This window comes from Rhinolophus ferrumequinum, chromosome 14, assembly GCF_004115265.2.
Source record: "Rhinolophus ferrumequinum isolate MPI-CBG mRhiFer1 chromosome 14, mRhiFer1_v1.p, whole genome shotgun sequence".
Lineage (NCBI taxonomy): Eukaryota > Metazoa > Chordata > Mammalia > Chiroptera > Rhinolophidae > Rhinolophus > Rhinolophus ferrumequinum.
In genome coordinates, this window is record NC_046297.1 from 18,385,201 (window position 1) to 18,403,709 (window position 18,509).

Genomic DNA, 18,509 nt, shown 5'->3' on the forward strand with positions numbered 1-18,509 from the left:
GGGTCTAGGCCAGCAGAATTAGTAGGACACGTGTGGGTCTGAAAGGGACTGGAGTAGGAGAGTCTGACGACAGAATTTAGTCCAGGTGTGATTAAAAATGCAAGAGATATGTGGTGGTGGTGGGAGATATTAAGGGGCAGAGAGGAGAGTGATTTTTAAGTTTTTAATGGGGTTTCTTTTTCTGTTCATGCAAAAAACTCAGCTACATCTGTCTGCCATTTGCATGTTTCCTCTTCATTCTCCAAGTATCTGGGCTGCCTCTGAACCCAAGTCACATTGAGCTGTGATAAATTACTGGGGCTCCGCCATGTCCCTCCAACCAGGAGATCTCGTGGGAAGCATGAACCCCAATCTTTACACATTTTTTGTATTAATAGACTTTTTCAAAGAGCAGTTTTAGGTTCATAGAAAAGTTTACACACACCCCCTCACCCATCCCCATTCCCCGTATTATTAACATCTTGCTTTCATGTGGTGATTTGTTACAAGTGATGAATGCACATTGATACATTAGTAATGAAATCCCATAGATTACATTGGGGTTTGCTCTTTGTGTTGTATATTCTGTGGGTTTTGATAAATGGATAATAACGTGTCCTCCATGGTGGTAGCATACAGGATAGTCTCACTGCCTTAAAAATCCCCTGTGCTCTGCCTATTCTTCCCTCCCACCCCCCTGAAGCCCTGGCAACCACAGATCTATTTACTGTCTCCATAGTTTTTGCCTTTTCCAGAATGTCATATATTAAGTTGGTGCAAATGTAATTGCGGTTTCGGACCATGAATTTTAAATGATTATAACTAATCTCAAACAAATCTTCATTAATCAAAATAGGAAACATTACAATCAACACATTTTGCCAATGAGAAATAGTGTTTATTCCTGTAGCATAAAAATCCTTGCTTAGGGATTCGACGAACTCTTGGACAGCATTTTCTGCATCCTGCTGGTTGTGGAAGTGTTTTCCCGGCAAAAAATTGTTGAGGTGCTTGAAGAAGTGGTAGTCAGTTGGTGAGAGGTCAGGTGAATATGACAGAAGACGCAAACCTTCGTAGCCCAAGTCGTTCAACTTTTGAAGTGTTGGTTGTGTGACCTGAGGTAGGCGTTGTCGTGGAGAAGAATTGGGACCTTTCTGTTGACCAATATCGGCTGTAGGCATTGCAGTTTTCGGTGCATCTCATTGATTTGCTGAGCGTACAGTCTCAGATGTAATGATTTCACCGGGATCCAGAAAGCTGTAGTAGATCAGACCTGGAGTGACCACCAAACAGTGACCATGACCTTTTTTTGGTGCAAGTTTGGCTTTGGGAAGTGCTTTGGAGCTTCTTCTCGGTCCAACCACTGAGCTGGTCATCGCCGGTTGTCGTAGAAAATCCACTTTTCATTGCACGTCACAATCCGATTCAGAAATGGCTCATTGTTGTTGCATAGAATAAGAGAAGACGACACTTCAAAATGGCAATATTTTGATTTTTGGTCAGCTCATGAGGCACCCACTTATTGAGCTTTTTCACCTTTCCTATTTTCTTCAAATGTCAAACGACCGTAGAACGGTCGACCTTGAGTTCTTCAGCAACTTCTCGTGTTGTAAGAGGATCAGCTTCGATGACTGCTCTCAACTGGTCGTTGTCAACTTCCGATGGCTGGCCACTACGCTCCTCATCTTCAAGGTTCTCCGCTCCTTTGCAAAACTTCTTGAACCACCTTTGCACTGTATGTTCATTAGCAGTTCCTGGACCAAATGCTTTGTTGATGTTGAGAGTTTTCTCTGCTGCTTTACGACCCATTTTGAACTCGAATAAGAAAATCGCTCGAATTTGCTTTTTGTCTAACATAATTTCCATAGCCTAAAATAAATATAAAATAAATAGCAAGTAAGAAATCATTAGCAAAAAAAAGCATAGAGCGAGAAATGCGCATTAAAATGATTTATAACACACCCACATTTATTTAAGAATGTATTCCAATATCAAACGGCAAATTTCAACGATGCAAAAACGGTCATTACTTGTGCACCAAACTAATAGCTGGAAACATCCAGTCGTGTAGCTTTTCAGATTGCCTTCTTTCACTTAGCAATCTGCATTTAAGGTTCCTCTACGTCTTTTCGTGCTCATTTCTTTCTAGCACTAAATACTATTCCATTGTCTGGATGTGCCACAGTTTGTTTCCATTTATTAATTCAAGGACACCTTAGTTGCTTCGAAGTTTTGGCAACTATGAGCAAAGCTGCTATAAACATCCATGTGCAGGTTTTTGTGTGGACAGAAGTTTTCAACTCCTTTGGGCAAATACCCAGAAGCATGATTGCTGGAGTCTCTGGTAAGAGTATGCTTATCATTTACACTTTCAAGAAACTCTTCTTCCCTTTACGTAAAATTTTGAGTGCAGAAAAAAATGCAGCATAACATTTCATTTGAAAATATTACATTATAGGCTATTTCTTTCTTGATATAAGCTTGTCATTTTATGAATCTGTATTTGACACATTTGACATCTCAGCACAGCTAAAAACTTTAAATTCAGAATATATTTTAGGGGATTTGACTTAAAAAAAAAAACACCAGATTTTATTTGTTAGAGCATTTTTAGGTTCACAGCAAAGTTGAAGTTCCCATGTACTCCATGCCTCCACATTTGTTTTTTTAATGCTATCACTTATGAAAATACAGTCACACATAGATTTGTTAGTTAAAATGTGGAGTCTTAAAAAACTCGCACAACTTTTACCGGTAGAAGCTCAGAAACTAGGACAAGCAAGGCAGGCAGACTTGTGTGACGTACGCATTATTACCCTTGTTTTTCTCCCGCCTTGATCACTACTCAGTTTATGTGTAAACTGTGGACACTAATTTTCTAAGCTTCTCAAGTATATTTAAACTGAAGTAGTTTTTCCTTTCTAAAATTATTTTTACAAAAATGGGATCCTACCATAAATATTGTTCTATAGTATAATTTAAAAAAATGTATTAAAGACTTTTCAGCTTAGTGCATAAAAAGCTTATTTTAAAATGGCTGCGTACATAACTTATACATTCCCCTAGCATGCAAATTTAAGTGATTTTTCTATTATAAATTATGTTTAAGTAAACATTCGTCTTTATATATAGAGGGTGCCAAAAAAAATGTATACACATTTTAAGAAAGGAAAAAACTATATTAAAATTATGCTCATGGTAACCACTTTGAGCACCTCTTGTAATTGCAGAAGTCAAACATGACTTGTATTCATCTTTTGTTATTGGTATATAATGAGTATTACAATTTTAATCCAGGTTTTTCCTTTCTTAAAATATGTATACATTTTTTGGTACCCTCTGTATGTGTGCTGAAATTTTTGTAGGGTAGAGTCAGAAGAATAGAATTGGGTTCATTGGGTCATTTTACACACACACACACACACACACACACACACACACATACACACACACATAACATTTTCCCTCTTTGAATTCCGTTACATTTTATGAACAAATAAATCCTTAATCCTGCATATTATTAAGCATTTTTACTTTTGGCCAATTTGACAGGCAAAAATTGGTACCTCTTTGTTTCAACTTATATTTTATGGATCTTGAACATCTTTTCATAGGCTTGAAAATCATTTTTTTCTTCTTTTATGAATCATCTGTTCATGACCTTTGCCTATTTTTTCTTTTAAAATAATTTTTTTACTTATACAAGAAATATGTTAATGTAATATTATTATTTAAAAATTGAAACAGTATAGAGGTATACAAAATTAAAAGTAAAAATTCTCCATCCAGAACGTAGTTATCATATTCAAAAGTATGGGATGTATTCCTCCATATAATTTTCTCTCTGTGTGTGATACATGCATATATAATATATATGTGTATATATATGATCATAATATGTGTATTATTCTGCATCACACTTCTTTACCTAACAATATATCTTGTGTGTATACATTTATATTATATATATATATATATATATAAATAAGCAAAACATAACCAAAAAGCAAATAATACTTAATAATATGTCATGTATATAGAACCTTGATTTTCTTATAACATTGTTTCATAGCCCATGAAATTTTTTTCTTTTTCTATTTAATCAACACATATATATTGCCTACTGTGCCTAAGGTACTTTTCTAGTGCTTTATAAATATTAGCCTATTTCATCATCATAACAACCCCATGGAATAGGTGTTACCATATCTCCATTTTATCAAGGAAACTGAGGTACAACAAGGTTAAGTAAGTTGCTTAAGATTACACTGTTAGTCAGGTACAGAATAGATTAAAATTTTATTTTAAAATTCTCTTATTGATAGGCTTAAGCTGTTTTCTTTTTTTTTTTTTTTTTTTTTTTGGCTATTTCACACAGTGCTGCAATAAACATCGCAGGGACACAGTGAGGAGCCTGAAGAAGAAAGGGGCTGAGAGGGTCGGAAGGCAGTGCCAAACATGTAGGAGGAAGAAGGGCTGAGGGCACTGTTTTGGGTGTGGAGGCATCACAGAAAGAACGCGCCTCATAGCATCTCTGAGCTGGAAGTAATGGACCATGGAGCCCATCAAGTGCGATTTGTCCTGAGGACAAGGTTAAAAGAAGTCAACAAGAGCCAGCCTGCTGGGCAGGACACCATGTGGAAAACTTGATGGTTAAGCCACAAGCAAGGACTCCGATAGTGATTATTTTTCCATGATTTGGATGCTAAATATGAAAAAATGTCACACTTTATTATCAAGTAGCACATTAATGTGATATACTGTATTTATTTGGCAAATACTCAGTATTTGCTGTATGTTCATTCACAGTGAATTGAGTCAAAAGCATACCAAATGAGTATCTGCTGGTTATTTTTGATATTTTGAAGCTGAAAGAAGAGAAAGGCTGTATTTTAGGATAATGAACTAGGAGGTATATACAAGCAGTTTAAAAATAGATGAGAAATGATAAATATTAGTAGAAATTGTAAAATGACTTAGATTTGGTCAAACAAAAAGCAAAATGGGCAGAAATTTCCTCCCTAAAATGCACTGATTTTGAAAATGGAGATTTTGAAGCAAAACTGAGTTCCTCAAAACTTTGTTTCTAGAATGAATGTCATGATCGTAAAAGTCCTTGTTGCACACATACACATCTATTGTTCCTGTGTGAGTTCCTGATGAGAACATTTCATATCATAACAATATCAATTTTCCCCCAAATTGAACTATACATTTAACACAATTTTAAAAATCCCAATAGAATTTTGGGGGTTTTGAGATGTGGTGCTAATGTAGAAATCTGTGACACAATAAAAATGTTGCAGGCTGGTCCAAACATGCATATACATTTTTGCCTGAAATTAAAATATTTATGTGTAATGAGGAAAAGATAAACTGCTTAATAAATGATACTGACACAAAAAATTTTTTGGATGCCCATCAAATTGCCAAAATATATTTTTTAAATAAAAATTCCCATTGTTGGTAATACAGTACTCGAAACTCTCAAGGTCTAGTTGGAATATAAATTGGTACATTTCTGGAGGGAAATTACATATATAAAATCATTAACAATGGTTATACTTTATGAACCAGTAATTCCATTTATAAGACGGTGTTTTAAAGAAGTAATTGTTTTAAAAAGAAGAAATAATTGTTGATGTGCCCAAAGATTTAGCTATAAGGATGTTAACAAAGTGTTGGCTATTATGTGTAAATTATTTATAAACCTAGTCTACAGACAGGGATGATTAGATAAATTACAGCACATACACAATGAAATACTACACAGCGACCAAAATCATGTAGAAAATATTTATCAAGTACTCACTATGTGCCAAACGAATTTTTAACAACTTCACATGTAAGCATGCGTTTCACCCTCCCAGCTCCTGTATGAGGTAGGGCGATCATTACTTCCACTTTATAGATGAGAAACCTGAACGAAGGGTTTCAATCCCTTGCGGGTACATGGTAGAGCCAGTATTTGAACTAGACAGTGGGGCTCCTGAGCTCACATTCCTCATCATTATGACGAAGGAGATTAGGTCACGACACTGGAAGATTTTAGAATAAGTGATTAAAAGCGTTGCGCACTATGATCCCATTTTCATAAAAGAATATATGTATACTTAATCACAGAAAGAAAGGGGTACAAATCCACAAGGGCAAAGAGAATAGGAGAGCAGATAGTGTACAAGAAATGTTTTTGACCTAGCAGAGGGGACTGTCTGTGAACAGTGAGCTACAGTCACCAGGGCAGGTGAACTGGAGTCATGAGTCCTGCCTCCAGGTCAACCCTTAACAGTGCATAGCTGGGGGGCCAACCTCCATCCTTCCTCGCACAGGAGATGGAGGTTGACCAGGGAGGCGGAGCATAAAAAGGGGCCTGAGAAGCATGGCTGAGAACTCTGGGGAACAGATTGTGAGGTGGGGACGAATGGGCTAAGGGATGGTTGTTTTGATTGTAAACTTTCTAATACTATCAAACTTTAAAAAACCTATATGCATCAGTACATTTTTTCTAAATAAAACGTTGAAGGAATTTTTTTATTTTGATGTAGAAAAATCAGAACTGGCTTGGTGACAAGTACTAACAGAAAATCAGATTGATACATGTACACACTTGTTCATAGCAGCAGTAGTGACAATAGCCAAAAGGTGCAAACAGGCCAAATGTCCATCACAATAAGTAAATTGTAATACACACACACACTGGAATATTATTCAACCATAAAAAAGGAATGAAGTACTGATACATGCTACAATGAGTATGAACCTAAAAAATATTGTGCTACAGGGATACGAAAGTGAATTTGGGGAATGTAATCAATAATGTTGTAAAGATTTTGTAGAGTATTCGATGGACACTTGTCTCATTAGGGAGAACACTTCAGGGAAGATGTAGATGCCTGATCACTGTACTGTACACCTGAAGTTGAACAATAGTGAATGTCAACTATAATTATATGTATATATATATATATAAATATATGTGTGCATATATATATAAACATATATATGTATATAAATATGCACACATATATTTATATATATATGTATATATATATACACACACAAGAAGTGGAGTACAGCATAAGGAATAGAGACGTGGAAATGTAATGGCTGTGTGCGATGTCAGAGGGGTAGTAGTTTGGGAGAGGGGGGTTATCACTTTGTAAGGGGTATAAATGATAAATATCTAACTATTAAGTGTTTTGTACACATGAAACTAATAAAAAAAATTTTGTAATAAAATAAAATAAAATAAAAAATATTGTGCTAAATGAAAAAAGCCAGACACAGAGGGCCACATATTGTAGCATTTCATTTATATGAAATGTCCCGAATAGGTAGATCCATAGAGACAGAACACAGATTAGTGGTCACCAGGGGCTGGGTGAAGGAGGTAATGGGGTAACTGTTGAATAGGGATGGGGTCTCCTTTGGGGTGCTGAAAATGTTTTGAAACTAGATAGAGGGGGTGGTTGCATAGGTGGTGAATGTGCTAAATGCTACTGAATTGCTCAATTTAAGATGGTTAATTTTACGTTATGTGAATTTCACCTCAGTTTAAACAAAAAGAAAAACAAGTATTCAAGTTGAGAAAGGAGTGAGAAGGCAAGAATTAGGAAGCTCAGTGCCACTGCAGGTCATGTTTCCAGGAATTTCATTGTGCAGATGGGTGATGCTACCAGATGGAACGAAACGTGGCCCTCAGAACAGGCAACACCAAGCACAACCGACCCAGGACGTCATAGAGGCTCAAGTGGCAAAGGGCCGGCTGGTTCCCCTGGGCCTTAAATTGAGAGACATTCAAAATTAAGAAGGGGATTAGTAAACATGCTGAGATTTTCTCTAGATTTCGTAGACGCAGATGAAGAAAATTAGGAACATTTAGAATCTCTTTATACCTAGCTTGCTCATGTCATATGTGGTGTTCCCCAAACCCCAGCTCCATCATAAACACATACTGGACTGATTAAAGAGCGGAATGCCTCCCTTTCTCTCTAAAATCCATAATCTACAAGCACATTGGGTACAGGCTGAACTGTCACCCTCTCCCAAGTTTGTATGCTGAAATCCTAAGCCCCAGTACCGCAGAACGTGGCCTTACTTGGAGACAGAATCTTTACAGAAGGGATCCAGTTAAAATGAGGTTCTTAGGGTGAGCCCTGATCCAGTGTGACTGGTATCCTTACAAATAGGGGAAATTTGGATACGAAGACACACATTAAAGGGGAGATGATGTGAAGAGACACAGGGACAAGACAACCATCTGCAAACCAAGGAGAGCAGCCTGGGACAGATCCTTCCCTCACAGCCCTCAGAAAGGACCAATCTTGCTGACACCTTGATTTTGGACTTCTGGCTATCAGAACAGTGAGACCATACATTTCTGTTGTTTAAGCCCCCCAGTTTATACTACTTTGCTATGACAGCCCTAGGAAACAAATACCATGTTGTACAATAATCCTTGCTTTTCAAACTTAAAGTGTATATTACTTGCATAAATACTTCACCTGTCCTGTAGTGGATGGTCACATGGAGTCAAGTCATTGTCCCTTGAGACTGTAAGTTTCCACAGGACACGTCCTAGAATAGATAACTTGGCGACCATAGCCCCTGACAGAACTATGATGCTTGTTTGATTACAGTCCTTAGTCCACTTAAACCGCTATGATTACAGCCCTTAATAATTTCTCTGATAATATTAATTGCAAAGAGCATGCTGAATATCAGTGCTTTAACATAAGTCACCACCTGCTTGGGGGAAATGAGGTATGGATAACTTGTCCCCCGGACGCTCCCAACCCATGCACAGGCCCTTATGAAAAGATGCAGTGGAGGGCTGACTTTGTGGCCATTTACTACATTTTTGTAAATGTGAATTCTGTGCAGCAACAGCTCCTGGGGACTGGAATGTGGCCATTTTAATGCAAAATTAATTGTCAACTAGAAGACTGCAGCAGCCTTCTCCCTAGTGATCACCTCCCCCTCCAGCTAGTCACCTTCACAGAGCACTTGTCCTCATGCTCTGTGCCTCGTTAGCAATATTCAAATTATCGTGAATGATTTCAGTATCTCAAACTCCAAACAACCCCTCTTGGTCAGCTTGCTCCCACTTTTTAAGTTGTTCTTACTTGCTTATTTCCACAACAGGAAGGACATCATTTCTAGAATGTGTGTTATATCTTTACTTTCATGTCATCATCACAATCATATCACACTTGTACACATTTGACTCATGCTTCAGTTGTAAACAGAATTCTGCTGTAACATTAAAAATTGTGTTTTTATTGTCATATCAAGAAAGTACTGATTTCCGGTCAAGATTAGAGAACAGGTAAACGTGCTCATCTCCTCTTACGACCACATCAAATTTACAACTAAACCACAGAACAACCATTATTAAGAATCAACTGAAGTCTAGCTGAACTGAAGCCCTACAACTAAGGACATACAGAAGACGCCACCTTGAGACTGGTAGGAGGGGCAGAGAGGTGGAATGAGCTGGTCCCACGCCCATGTGTGACCATTACAAATCAGGAAGGATATCTCAGCAGTGGAGGACCCCAACTGGAGGAGCGAGGGGTCCGAGCCCCTTTCCAGCCCAGGGTTTCAGTGTCGGGGAGAGAAGTCTCCATAACTTCTGGCTGTGAAAACCAGCAGATATTGTAGCTGAGTGAGACTGAGGGTGGCTGTAGCTCCAGGCAGTCCTCTTAAAGGGACAGCGCGTGGACTTACTTGCTGATGGACTCACCCTCTTTGAATTCCAGTGCTGGGGCAGCAGCTCAAAAGGCCCCAGGAACATATGGGGAGGAACTGAGTTTTCTTGCTTCAGAGTGAGGGCTGGAGGGGCAGCTTTCTCCTGGATGGAGAAGCTGGCAAAAGCCATTGTTTCTTTGTGGAGTCCTCCCACTCCCTGCGTGCAGATGCAGGCAGACGTCATATCTGAATCTCCATCAGACTGGCTATCACCTTTGGTCTGCCCCACTGTAGTGATTCCTTGAGACCACGCTTTCTCCCCCTCCCCAATTTTCAGGCACACTCAAGCCACTTCCAGTAGCTTTTCCATATAAATGGCCTGCCTTTGCTTATGCTGCAGAATTTCCTAAAATCTCTCAAAGGTTCGCAAAACCCATACAAGCAGCATCTGGCTTCAGCGTGTCCTGTAATTCTGGCTGAGAAGTCCTAAGCCCAGCACCAGCGGTAGCCCGCCTTGGTTCGCAGCTCAGCCTCTCAAGGCATTCGGCACACAGTTCAAGTGGCAGCCATCTGAGGATTGCTTTGTGGCTCATAGTTAGTGGCCCTGAGCAGGGCACAGATTGTGGCTGAACTAGGCCTGCAGCAGGTTCCCTCCCAGGAGGCCCTGGGGCTGGCATGCCCAGCGGCTATCTTTGGACTGGGCCGGAGCATTCATCCAGCTGCTTCCAAGGATGACACACCCAAAGGGCACCAGAGCCCTAGTAAAGTGAACCCGGCTCTGTAGGGTCAGCTCCTGCACAACAGCTTCTCCACTGTAGTCAAGGCCAGTCCTCACAACCAATCAGCCTGAGGGTCAATCCCTCCTATTGACATGCAAACAGCAATCAAGGCTCAGCTACAATAGGAGGGCACACATAACCCACACAAGGGACACACTTAGAGCACCCAGCTCTGGTGACCAGGGAGACTCTGCCACTGGGCCCAACAGGACACCTACTATATAAATCCACTCTACTAAGATTGGGAGGCATAGCAGCCCTACCTAACACATGGAAACAAACATAGAGAGGCAGCCAAAATGAGGAGACAAAAAACATGTCCCAAATAAAAGCTCCCAGAAAAAAGCTCCAAAAAAGGACTAAACAAAATGAAGACAAGCAATCTACCAGAAGCAGAGTTCCAAACACTGGTTATAAGGATGGTCAATGATCTCAGGGAGAACTTCAACAAAGAGATAGGAAACATAAAAATAGAGATAGATAACATAAAAAAGAACCAGTCAGAAATAAAGACTACAATAACTGAAATAAAGAATACATTAGAGGGAATCAACGGTAGATTAGCTGAAGCAGTGGATCGAATTAGCAATTTAGAAAATAAGGCAGCAGAAAACACCACATCAGAACAGAAAAAAAAATCAAATAAAACGAAAATGAGGATAGTTTAAGGGGCTTCTGGGACAACATCAAGTGCACTGACATTTGCATCATGGGGATACCAGAAGGAGAACAGAGAGGGCAAGGAACTGAAAACCTATTTGAAGAAATAATGATTGAACTTCCGTAACCTAGTGAAGGAAGTAGATAAAAAAGCCCAAGAAACGCAGAGTACCAAACAAGATGAACCCAAAGAGGCCCACACTAAGACACATCATAATTAAAATGTCAAAGATTAAAGACAGAGTCTTAAAAGCATCAAGAGAAAAGCAGTTAGTTACCTACAAGGGAGCTTCCATAAGACTGTCAGCTGATTTCTCACCAGAAACTTTGCAGGCCATAAGTGACTGGCAAGAAATATTCAAAGTGATGAAATGAAAGGATCTATAATGAAGATAACTACTCTACCTCGGACAGATAAAAGAGCTTCCATAGACAAGAAAAAAGCTAAAGGAGTTCCTCACCACCAGGCCAGTATTACAAGGAATGTTGGAGGGACTTTAAGACAAAAAGGAAAAAAAAAAAAAATGGCAACAACTACATATCTATCAACAATTACTTTCAATGTAAATGGATTAAATGCTCCAATCAAAAGACAGTGTGGCTGAATGAATAAGAAAAAAAGACCCTTACATATGCTGCCTACAACAGACTCACATCAGATCAAAAGATACACACAGACGGAAATAAAGGGATGGAAAAAGATATTTCATGAAAATGAAAACTAACCAAAAAAAACACCGAAGTAACAGTACTTATACCAGACAAAATCAACTTTAAAACAAAGGCTGTAACAAATGACAAAGAAGGACCCAGTAATCCAAATTCTGGGTAATTATCCGAAGAAATCCAAAATGCTACCTTGAGGGGATGTGTGCATCCATATATTCACTGCAGCATTGTTTACAATGGCCAAGATTTGGAGGCAGCCTGTGTGTTCATCGATGGATGAATGGACAAAGAGTAGGTGGTACATATATGTGTATACAATGGAATATTGCTCTGCCATGGATGGGAGGGGGTTTTTGTCATCTGTGGTGGCAAGGATGGACCTGGAAGGTATTGTGCTGGGTGGAGTGTTAGAGAAAGACAGATGCAATGTGATTTCTCTTGTATGTGGAATCTGAAGAACAAAATAAGCAAACAAACAAAGCAGAAACAAATTCATAGACAGAAAAAAAATATTTTGATGGTTGTCTGATGGGAGGGGATTTAGGAATGGGAAAAAAAGGGGAAGAGATTAAGAAGTACAAATTAGTTGTTACACAGTAGTCATGGGGGCGTAGGGTATAGCGTAAGGAATATAGTCAATAATATTGTAATAACTATGTATGGTGTCAGGTGGGTACTAGATTTATCAGGGTGATAGATGGGAGGGAGGTTGAAGGACAGGGTGAAACAATGAAGGATTAATAAGTACAAATTGGTAGTTACGAAATAGTCATGGTGATATAAAGTAAAGCACAGGGAATATATCCAATGATGTGGTAATAACTATGTACAGTGCCAGGTGAGTACTAGTCAGGGGGGTCACTGCTTATATTATATAAATGTCTAACCACTATGCTGTACACCTGAAATTAATATAAAATAATATTGAATGTCAACTGTAATTGAAAAATTAAAAAGGTGTGTGTGGGGGAAGGTGAAGGGGAATGAGAGGTTTAAATTTCCAGGTGTTAAACAAGTAAATCACGGGACGTAATGTACAGCATAGGGAACACAGTCGATAATATTGTGATAGCATGGTACGATGTCAGACTTATGGTGTTAGACTTATGGTGATCACTTCTTTAGGTATATAAACATTGAATAACTGTTGTGTACACCTGAAACTAATATAATATTATGTTAGCTATATTTTAACAAAAATATTAAAAAAGAAAGTCCTATGTGTTGCATTAGTATTTCTGACTTATGAAATCTCTATGTACAAAGATTTCATATTCTGAATAGCATCCTGACGTGTAAGTTTAAATTATTCTGAGGCAGGAAGATGTAAAAATACCTAGAGATAACTTTGCTTCTCTCAGGATGAGCTCTACCTGTGCCAAGCTGTGAGGCAGCTGTTACGCTCTCATAAACCCATGGCTTCGACACCGCCTTTCACTGAAGGGACACAGACAACCTATCAAAACACATCTTCATTCATAGGATATAAGGGATGTATTAATTTCCTAGGGTGGCTGTAACAAAACAAACTGGGTGGCTTCAAACAACAGAAACTATTCTTTCACAGTTCTGGAGGCCAGAAGCCAGAAGTCAAGACGTGATCAGGGCTGTAATCCCTCCGAAACCTGCAGGGGAGTCCTTCCTTGCCTCATCCCAGCTTCCTGTGGATTGCTGGCAATACTTGGCATCCTTGGTCTGAGGTTGCACAAGGTCAAGCTCTGACCTTGTCGTCACATCGCCCCCTTGTGTGTCTGTCTTCACATGGTCATCTTCTTGTAAGGACACCAGTCATACTGAGGTAGGGCGGTAGTAGCCCAGCATGATTTCATCTTGACTAATTACATCTGCAACAATCCTATTTCCAAGAAAAGACAAATTGTGAGGCACCAGGGCTTATATTTGTTCTTTTTGGGGGGGACACAAATCGTAACAAGGGGATAAGGTAAACGCCACACTTTTGAGTTTTGAGGTCAACTCGTAAGGCAACATTTTTAACTGAGACAAAATTGTATTTATGAGTACAAGAAAGTGCATTAAACATATATGCATAGTTTAAAGAATTATAAAGCAAGTATCCATGTAAACCCCATTCAGGTCAAGAAAACAAACATTGTTACTACCAGAGAAGCCCCCCGTGTGCCACTCCACCAAAACCCTCCTGCAGGATCCACCCAGCACCCCACATTGCATTTAATTGTCATGTCTTCTTGTTTTCCTCAATCTGTGATAGTTCCTCATTCTTTATCTTTCACAACCTTGATATTTTTGAAAAGTGCTGGCCATTTACTTTGCAGAATGTTCCTCAGTTTGTGTCCTTTGACATGTGCCTCTCCTTCCCACTCTCATCATTTTACGAGCACTTTCTTACTTTGGCATCACAAGATGTCCCAGGCTCATTTTCTAATTTCCCTGCCCCAGCCTGGAATCAATCATTTCTCCGAGGAGCCCTAGTTCCCTTTACGAGAATGGTGTTTAGAAACCAATATCTGAGCACTAGGTGTGCTCATTGCTACTGAGGTGTCTTTGCTTTTAGGTCCTCTCCGTATACAAAACAGGAAATGTATGTGCGTATACTCAACACTCACATATCTGCATTTCTCTACCCATCTGTACATATAAAAACCATGAGTTCCTAACGTCTTCATTCCAACCCAACCTAAGGTTCTTCTGTGCCCTATTCTTTTATTTGTAACTCCTTTGTCAATGATGAGAACCCTTGCTTTCATTATTGATCTTTGATGATCCACAATATACAGAGGGTGCCAAAAAAGGGTATACACACTTTAAGAAATAAAACTATTAAAATTGTCATACTCAATATATACTGAAAATAAAAGGTGAATACAACTCATGTGTATGCATTTTTTTGGTATCCCGGTATTTGCTCCATTTTAATATGCAAAAGGTTATTTCTAGAATTGCTAACCCATACTTCTTTACTAGAGTGTATTTGTGTGTAGTTCATTTTGTCTTTAGCCTCACAGTATACACAATCAAAATCCTGTTTCCCAAAGTTGCTGGTTGTATGCTGTTTTTTCCCCCTACCCTTTTGCAGTGTGGTAATGTCACTCATTTGTAATACAGGTAGGTTCATTCATTAGTTTGTATTTTGAATTCCCTGCACATCATGGTTGATTTTAATTATTTCTGGAGTATGTGAAATATTACTATAGTTGAGTCAGAACTAAACAAAAATGTATACTGAGAGAGGTATCTCTTGTCTCAAATATCCCATTTGTAATCTTCCTTACTTTCCACTCCATATCAATCCACTTTCTTCAGGTAACATGCCATTAGTTTCTGGTTTATTCTTCCTGTTTCTTTTGCACAGATGAGCTGATACATGTGTATTTTCTTATATTGCCTTCTTTGTTATACGAAGGATGGTAAACTGTAGACATTCTTACACTTTGCTTTCTCACTTAACAATATATCCTGTAAATCAGGACATCAGTTCAGAGCTAGCTCTTCCTCATACTTACAGCTGTGTGGGACTCAATTGTATAGACGTACCATAGTTTATGACTAGGAGATTACTCCTATGTATAGACGTTTAGGTCATTTCCAATTATTTTGCAATTACAACCAATACTGCAGTGAGCAACCTTGTGTGTATGTGCTTTTGCATTGTGGGAGGGTATCATCAGGGTATTTTCCTGGGGAAATACTGGGATTGCTGAGTCAACAGGTGTGAGTATATTTTGGTTTTATTAGGCATTGCCAAGTTCCTCTCCACCAACGAGTACTAGTTTGTACTTCCACCAGCAACATGAGTGTTTCACCAACACAATGTGCTGTCATACGTTTATTACATTTTTTCCATTCTCATAGGTGAGAAATGGCATCTGTTTCAATTTGACATTTCTGTTTGAATTTTAAAAATATTTGTTAGGGACACATTTATTTAGTGCGCGAATTGTCTTTTTCCATTTTTCCTATCAGATTTTTGGTCTTTTGTCCTACAATTTTTAAGAGTTGGTCTCTTGATTTTATGAAGCTAATGAATACTGAATATGTACACTGGCATTTCAGTTTCCCATCATGACTTCAAGCAGTAAGTACCCTTATCTAGTACATACCAATGCAATGAGAGGCTCTACTATGAAGTTAGGTTCTATTTTCATTTGACCACCAAAGCACATGTAAACTCTAAGCAACACAGGTAGATACATATGTTAGTTTGTCTATTTGTATAATCAATTCTTATTATACAACAGGGTTATCTTTTTGTATTATTTTTTAGCTCCTATTATAAACCCTGTAAGGTCAATCTTGTTACTGAGCTTACATGGGGCTTCACTACCTATAAGTGAATTAATCTTTAACGTGTTCCAAAGCCAGACATAAGTCATTTTTTTGAGTGATTAGACGCATCTTGGTACCATTTACATTCCTACCCTCTGGACTATTAGAAGACAAATAGGGACTATTTCCCTTGTAACAGGGTATTTTAAAATAAAAAACGAACTGTGTATGAAGATCCAGTTCAGCTCCCATATAATGAATTGTATATCTAACTATATGACACTTTTTCAAAAATTTGCTCATCTTAAATTCAGAAGACAAACACTAATACTATCTTTATGAAGATAACTTCAGAATGTTACATGTTGAGATATTAAAAGTTGTATTTCTTTAGTGACTGATTTTCTAGCTCTTAAAACATGTCCATACGATGCTACAAAACTGATCAAAGATTAAAGACTCAATTACAGTATTCAAGATTCAATGACAAGTGCCAATATTCCATTATTTGTCACAGGGATAATAAAATGAGCAAAGAGTAGAAAGCAGACAATAACATTGTCAATTGATGTTAGATGAGATTTGCAGAGAAAGTGGTAATGAACTATAGAGGAGTCCACTCACTGCTCACCCACTGCCCGAGGCAGGTTAAAGCTGCAGTGGTAGGAGCTGTATTTGAAGGCTCCATTTTTTCTTAGGGTATTAAAATACACGTGCTGGTTTGTTGCTTTTACCATTAGTTGCTCTTCTTATACTTGATTTACAAAAGAATTAGGCAACACAGCATGAAGAAACAACATTCTGGAAAAGTTAAGAGCAGTTTAGAAATAACAATTTCCAAAGAATCATCCTCTTCTTGGTAGAGACCAGAACAAGTCCTAGTTGCTTGAACCTTGTCTACTCATCACTCAAAAGAGATCAATGAATTTGGTATGAACACTCAAGTGAAAAGAAGTTTATAATAAAAATACTCAAGAAACTCAATTTCCTCTCACCTTTCCCTCTGCCCTGCAGGAGCTAGTTAAGAAAAAACTAAGATGGCATTAGGTGACTTCCCATATGAGTAATTCTAAAGCTTTAACAGCATATTGTTGAATATTCAGGGAAGACCTATAGAAAGTTGAAGTCAGTGTGTGAATTGAAAGTAGTTAGTCTCATACTTAGAACTTCTTTATGAAGCCTTCTCATAGTTTAAATGTGCTTTTGTGATGGTTGAGAAGTAGAAAATATTGCTTACATCAGTAACAAAAAGAATTTCAATATTGTGAAAAGTTTTATCACCTTTAGCAAAATTTTTAATAAGTGTTGAACATTCTGAGCCTTTTAAAAATATGCTTAAATACATGTAAAATCTATGGATGGACTAATAAAAAAAAACAAACATTAAAAAAATGATGTGGCCATAATAAAAAAAAGAACACTTTTATACATAGGATTTTATTTTGCACTGCTATAACAATTTCATTATAAGACCAAGGGAGAAAAAGAAGAGAAAAAAAGGATAAAACCACCACACTGAGTAAATTACTAAAGCTTTTCTACTTTTTAACAGGATTTTCCATCTGGTAGATTTATTGTCAGATCCCCTTCAAAACAGACAAGATGCTTACCGTATTTTAAAGATTATAGGTTACCACTGAAAGGAAATTTTACACAGTCACTGTACATCAAGGTTGAAAAACTGTCCTGCATGAAAAATATACTTAGAAATCATGTGAATAAAAGAAAAAGAAAACATTATTGTGAATAAGGAAAAATTAAAGTCCTCATAACGTGCCATCTAAATGTGGACATTCATTCTTCTCGGAGTCGCTTAGGTGTAGGGAGTTCTTGCCTCTGCCCATTTCACTCATTATACTGTGTTTTTAACCAACAGTATTCATTAAGGCAAACAGATCCTTTTCTGAAGAGGTCTTAAAGAAACTGTGGACAAATAGCAAATTTTGGCATTAAAACAGGTTAACACATACATCGCCTTTAGTAATGTACATTAAGCCTATTTTTCTTGGACTAGTGACAAGAAAAGATGAACATGCTAGCTAACAATGTCAAAAAGTTTAAAATTCAGTGTCCAAGCAATTCCTAACAATGCTTCGGTAGCTTTAAGCTCTAAACAGGATAGAATTTATGCAAATGCATTAATGAATTCAAGCTTGGCAAATTACACCCAAGCAGGTTATTAAACTATATATACAGAAAGTAAATGATAAATACAGAATTAAAAGAGTCCTTCTGTTTTTTTCTTACAGGCTTGAAAATTGACAAACTTTTTGAGGACAGTTCTGTTAATATTAAACATTAGGTAACCACAGGTGTTGGGAAACCTAACTACACAAACTGATTTAAAATACTCAAGATGACTTTGTAGTGTTTCATATAATTCAGTTCGTGGGTAAGGGCACAAGACAACATTTAACAAAAATAATCACATCAATTGACCTAGAAATCAAATGCAAATAGGTATGAATACAATCTCCAAAATCTGTC

General features: G+C 37.9%; 1 pseudogene; it reads right to left on the minus strand.

Annotated features, from left to right (window-relative positions):
- Positions 1–822: 822 nt before the first annotated feature.
- Positions 823–1,845, minus strand: LOC117033639 (histone-lysine N-methyltransferase SETMAR-like; annotated as a pseudogene).
- Positions 1,846–18,509: the final 16,664 nt, after the last annotated feature.